Source organism: Psammomys obesus, unplaced genomic scaffold, assembly GCF_907164565.1.
Source record: "Psammomys obesus unplaced genomic scaffold, mPsaObe1.curated_primary_1811, whole genome shotgun sequence".
NCBI classification, from domain to species: domain Eukaryota; kingdom Metazoa; phylum Chordata; class Mammalia; order Rodentia; family Muridae; genus Psammomys; species Psammomys obesus.
Window position 1 is genome coordinate 9,175,295 of NW_026596158.1, and position 6,500 is coordinate 9,181,794.

The window sequence follows — 6,500 nt, forward strand, 5'->3', positions numbered from 1 at the left end:
TCCACAACCTCTCCAGCATGTGTTGTCACTTGAGTTTTTTATCTAAGCCATTCTGATGGGTGTAAGGTGAAATCTTAGGGTTTTTTTTTGATTTGCATGTCCTTGATGACTAATGACACTGAACATTTCTTTAAGTGTTTCTCTGCCATTAAATATTCCTCTATTGAGAATTCTCTTTTTAGCTCTATACCCCATTTTTTAGTTGGATTACTTGATTTGTTGCTGTTTAACTTCTTGAGTTCTTTGTATATATTGGATATTAGTCCTCTGTCAGATATAGGGTTGGTGAAGATCCTTTCCCAATCTGTAAGCAGTCCTTTTGTTCTGACAACAGTGTCCTTTGCTTTACAGAAGCTTTTCAGTTTCATGAGGTCCCATTTATTGATTGTTGCTCTTAGAGCCTGTGCTGTTGGTGTTTAGTTCAGGAAGTTGTCTCCTGTGACAATGAGTTCAAAGCTCTTCCCTGCCAGGAGCCAAGGCCAGCTAGTGGAAAGTTACAGACAGCTGCAACAAGGTCGTGAGTGAGAGATTTATGTTTCTGGAACTTATGAGACATCTGTTCATCAGGCTAGACATTTTGAGAAATCTTAGCTCACATTCTTGTAGTATCTCTTTTAGTAAACATTCTTGTGGTGTTCTGCATCATCATCATACCACCCTTTATCTTTTGTAAGCTATTTGGCTGACACATTTTCCCTTCCTGCCTTCTCCCTATAAAGTTGTGTGAAATTTTTCAAATAATGAGAGCTGGATCAGATTATAGACTTACTCTTCCTCTTTGTGTCTCATCCCATCCCATCCTTTTTGCCCTTCCTTAGGAACACATTGAACTCCAGCCGGACAGGACATACTTGATGCCCAATGTGAACCTGAGGCATGGGGATCGAATTGAATGTCATTCTCTGTGGGCCCACACCCCTACATAGGATCTGGTGCTTCCGCAGGGGAAGTGATTGAAGGTCATGCATTGAGAACTCCATAGAGCTGCATGTCTATAAATCTGATTTGTTGAGGTAAGTCAGAATAATGAATTATGGGACAAGAACTGAGTAATCATGAGTTATTCTTACAGGGTCTCAAGGAGTTCTTCAAGACACGAGGAGTAGGGGTAAACAAAAAGGAATCTCACAAGCTAAAGAGTTACTTGAAAAATTAGAGCAGCCAAACAGAATAAAAGTACTTCTAAGGTTATTTCAAATGTTCATAAAGGAGCTCAAACAGATTTCTGTAATTTGAAAGCAAAAAATGATTTAGGAGACAAGCTTTAGATAATGAGTATAAAACAGATCAGAGAAAAAAAAAGCTGCCAAGTCTCATAATTCAGACTGGCCTCCTGTGCCCACCTCCCTCTAACCCAATCAAAGAAAAAAAGGCCTCCAGGTGGGGTGGGGCCATAGCTAGTAGCTCGGTGAGCAGGAGGAAAGGGCACACTACACATCTCCTTACCCATCCCCTACCACGGGCTAGGCTTGGATGGCTTGTGGAGAACTGGGTGGAAGGGAACGCTCACACCCTCAGAATTGGCCTAAGACCTGCCTCCACTAGCAAAGCTGCTGAGCTGAATGGCAGTTCACCGCATCCCCTTCCTCTTCTCATCTCTCCTCCCACAGGCTTAAGTCAGGGTCCAGAGGGATGGAGCCACTTCTAGTTTTAAAGATTAAATTGTGTGCACTGATAAATTCTGAGTTTTAAATCCAGTTTTGACTTTTAAAATCATGGTTATGCTTTATAAATTCACTCTTAAAGAGAATGATTTGTTTTAATATTACAAAAACAGGTTTTTAAAAATATTTAAATATTTAAAAAGCAGGTGCCACGGTTGTTTTTGTCTTTGTCTTTGTTTTGTTTTTGTCTGCCAGCTGTCTGTTTTGGTTTCTGATTGCAGTTTGCTCTGGAGGTCTGGGGAAACTTGGAGAGTTTCCAATCTGGTTAAGGCAATCTGGGGGATGCCCCAGTTCACGGGAAAAGGGCCCGTAATGGCTCTACTCCTTTTAGGACCAGGAGAAAGGGTCGCTGGGACCTTATTCTGTGTGATGAGAGGGCCATGGAGGCTCTGCTCCTTCTGGAATCTATGTGTGTATATGTTTATCTGTGGACTTAAACTGATGATATTTTAAAAATCTGACAGACAATATTAATATTTTTAGACATGAGACAGTTTAAATCAACACCTCTGAGTTTGGTCCTGGACCATCAGAGTTAAATTCTATAAAACAGTTTAAAATGTATCAAGTATTTTAAAATAATAACCCGTGGACAGTCTAACAAAAAAACTTGAAAACAGTTTCTCAACCTTTTGGGGGAGGTCAAAAGACCTTGGTATTTACCTTATTTACAAAGTAAAACCAAGCCATGCTGTTTAAGCCAATTAAACAAAAACCGCAGTTATTACAATATATCATGTAAAGAAAACTATAAAATATGTTGCTCTTCATTTAAAAAAGGCTGAAAATTTTTCAATGCAAAATTTTGCTTATGCTCTTTTACAGGACAAAAAGGACTACAGCTCCATGTTAGCCCAGGGTAATGCAGGGTTATATTCAGATCATTGTTAACCATTATATAAAATATATGCCTGGCTGCCAGTACCTAAATAAATGATTAAATGCTGTTTCTTTCTGGCCTATAGATTTGGTATGGCCAGAATAGTCCATTTTTGCTGAGGGCTGCAGGCTAACTTTAGTTGTCTGTTTAATGCTGAATAAAACTTTGTCCTTTAATTTTTTGCTGTTTAATTTTAATACAATATGATAGGATTAATAATATTTGCTAGCCCCTTTATAAATTATGTTTAATTAAAAGTTTTGCTTTGATATTAGTTTAAAAAGAGTAGATTTAAAGTTATGCTAAAGACTATAGTTGAGTACAAGATTGAGTTTTATCTAGTCTCTTTGTTTACGTTGTTTTTGTTAAGGTTTAATTTAAAATGAGTAACCATAAAATTTGCCTATATAGATCTACCTAAAATTTGGATCTAAAACATACATTTAAAAAATATGCCAAAATTAAAGATTATAACATCCTGTTTTATAGGATGCAGTTTAGAGCAGATGATAAAGGTAGACAAAGAGTAACTCAAATATGCTGGCTCTCAGACTTGTCAGAGATCTGATAAATATGACATTTTAACATATGTAAGCTTATGTTTGACAGAGTCAAACTTGTTGAGGCATGAGAAAACAAGTTAATTCAGTTTTTATAGGTGCAACCTATAGCATTTCATTTAAAACAAAAGTTAGCCCAATTGTTGATGCTTTAACAGTATTTACTGATGATTCACTATCTGGTGTTTCTGCCTATGCTTATGAAAGAAAAACAATGACTTTTCAAGTGTCTAGTACATCTGCGAAAATAGCAGAGTTATCTACAGTATTGGCTGTGTTTCAAAGTTTTGATAAGCAGTCTTTGAACATTTTTACAGATAGTGCATATGTAGCTCATGCTTTGCCTAGGTTAGAGACTGCAGGTCAAATTCTTCTCCTGCTGGAATTTTATTTTTACAAGTTCAAAATTTAATACAAGAAAGAAACGTTTCTTTTTTTATAGGACATTTGAGGGTTCATTTTGATTTGCCAGGACCACTGTCTGAAGGAAATGCATTGGCAAATAAAGCCATCAAAGTTTATTGTTCACAGTTACAAAGAGCCCAGGATGCCCATAACATGTATCATCTTAATAGTCAAACCTTGAGAGTGAATTCTGGGTTGACTAAGGAACAGGCCCATAATATGGTCAAGGCTTGCAGTACTTGTCTTCAATTTCAGCCTGTTTCTCATTTAGGAGTCAATTCTAAAGGACTCAAATCAGATTTGGCAAATGGATATTACTCATAATTCCTAAGTTTGAAAAATTAAAATATGTACATGTTTGCATTAATACCTATTCTGGATTTATTTTTGCCACTTCTCAACCAGGAGAAGCTGCAAAAAATATCATTGCTCATTGTCTACAGGCTTTTAATGTTCTAGGAGTTCCTAAGCAATTTAAAACTGACATGAACCAAGATATACTAACATCTTTTAAAAGATTTTGTCAACAGTTTCAAGTTTCTCATATAACTGGAATACCTTACAATCCTCAAGGACAAGGCATGCTAGAGTGTGCCCGCTGAACAATTAAGATTTGCTTGCAAAAAAAAAAAGAAGGGGGAGCGACTCCCCTGGACACCTAAATTTTAAAAAAAAAAATGTAGATAAGCATGGTAAATCTGCAGCAGATAGATTTTGGTATACAGAAACAAAAAAAAAAAACTTTTGCTCAAGTAAAATGGAGGAATATTTTAATAAATCAATGGCATGGACCCAACCTTGTATTCATATGGGGACGAGGAGCTGTCTGTTTTTGTGGTTTTTGTTTGTTTGTTTGTTTAGTTTTGTTTTTTTTTTCTCAGGAAAATGATGCAGCTTGATGGCTACTGGAATGCCTAGTGTGACAAGTGGATGAGGAGTTTTCTCCTGACAATGATGATGATGATGATGCAAAAGAAGATGCCTCCAGTCAAGATGACTGCTTATGTGCTGTCCTCAAGGAAGATTGTTGTTTTTTCATGGATTATTCTGGGGTTGTGAAAGACAGTATGGCTAAAGTTAGAGAGTGCTTAGAGAGGAAAAAAAAAATACAGAGAGAACAAGAGTAAAGTTGGTTTCATAATTGGTTTTCAACCTCTCCCTGGCTCACCACTCTCCTTCCTTCAATCTTGGGACCCATGGTGGGGTTCCTTCTTCTCATATCTTTCGGCCCAGGGACCATCAAAAGACTTACTAGCTTTGTAAAACAGCAAATTGACTCCCTGGCCTCTAAACCCATACAAGTTCATTATCACAGCTTTGATTTGGCTGACAGAGGCTTAGATGAGCCCAAGGAAGATTGGTAACAGTCCATCACATGGGGCTTGATTGTTTCTGTTTGGCTCTCATGAAAACAGCATGAAACTCATATAAATGCTTGCCTGATGTGGCATGGGCACCGGAGGGGTGGAGGACGAGGTACCACAGGGTAAGGAACAAAGTATCTGATTCTGAGTCCCAAAAGAAGCAAACCTGATTGCATAGAGGTTGGTGCCTGATTACCCCTAACCACAACCTGCTGGAGATGCCCTCAGTTGTTGATGGGGTTTTCCTCTCCTCCCCAAAAAGAGACCCCAAAAGGTTGCAAAACACCTTGGGAGGATCAGGTCACTACTTCCCCCCTCTGGTTAATACCCACTGTCTTCAAAAGACATCATGTTTATAACCTACCTGCTAGCCTCCTAAATTATTTGAGAAAGGGAGAACATGCCAGTATCCAAGGCCAGCTAGTGGAAAGTTACAGACAGTTGCAACAAGGTCGTGGGTGAGAGATTTATGTTTCTGGAACTTATGAGACATCTGTTTGTCAGGCTAGACATTTTGAGAAATCTTAGCTCACATTCTTGCAGTATCTCTTTTAGTAAACATTCTTGTGGTGTTCTGCATTATCATCATACCACCCTGTTATCTTTTGTAAACTATTTTGCTGACACATTTTCCCTTCCTGCCTTCTCCCTATAAAGTTGTGTGAAAATTTTCAAATAAATGAGAGCTGGATCAGATTATAAACTTGCTCTCCCTCTCTGTGTCTCATCCCATCACGTTCCTTTCGTCCCTCTAAAGGAACTCAAACTCTGGCTGGGCGGGACAATTCCCCACTTTTTCTTCTAAGTGGTTTAGTGTGTCTGGTTTTATATTGAGGTCTTTGTCCACTTGGACTTCAGTTTTGTGCAGGGTGATAAGTATGGATCTATTTTCATTTTTGTACATGTAGACATCCAGTTAGACCAGCACCATTTGTTGAAGATGCTGTCTTTTTTCCATTGAATGGTTTTGGCATCTTTGTAAAAATTCAGGTGTCCATAAGTGTGTGGATTTATTTCTGGGTCTTCTATTCGATTCCATTGATTGATCAGTCGGTTTCTATGCCAGTACCATGCAGTTTTTAGTATTGTTGCTCTATAGTACAGATTGAGATCAGGGATGGAGATAATTCCAGAAGATCTTTTACTATAGAGAATTGATTTAGCAATTCTGGGTTTCTTGTTCCATATGAAGGTGAGAATTTTTCTTTCAAGGTCTGTGAAGAATTGTGTTGGTAATTTCATAGGAATTGCATTGAATGTGTAGATTTCATTTAGGAAGATGGCCATTTTTACTATATTAATCGTGCCAAGCCATGGGCATGGGAGATCTTTCCATCATCTGATATCTTCTTCTAATTCTTTCTTCAGAGACTAGAAATTTTTTTCATACATGTCTTTGATTTGCTTGGTTAGGTTCACACCAGGGTACATTATGTCCTTTGTGGCTATTGTGAAGGGTGTTCTTTTTCTAATTTCTTTCTCGGCCCTTTTGTCTTTGGTATACAGGAGGGCTACTAATTTTTTTTAACATTTTTATTTTTTATTAATTACACTTTATTCATTTTGTATCCCCTCATAAGCCCCTCCCTCCTGCCCTCCAGATCCCACCCTCCCTCCCCTTTCTGCA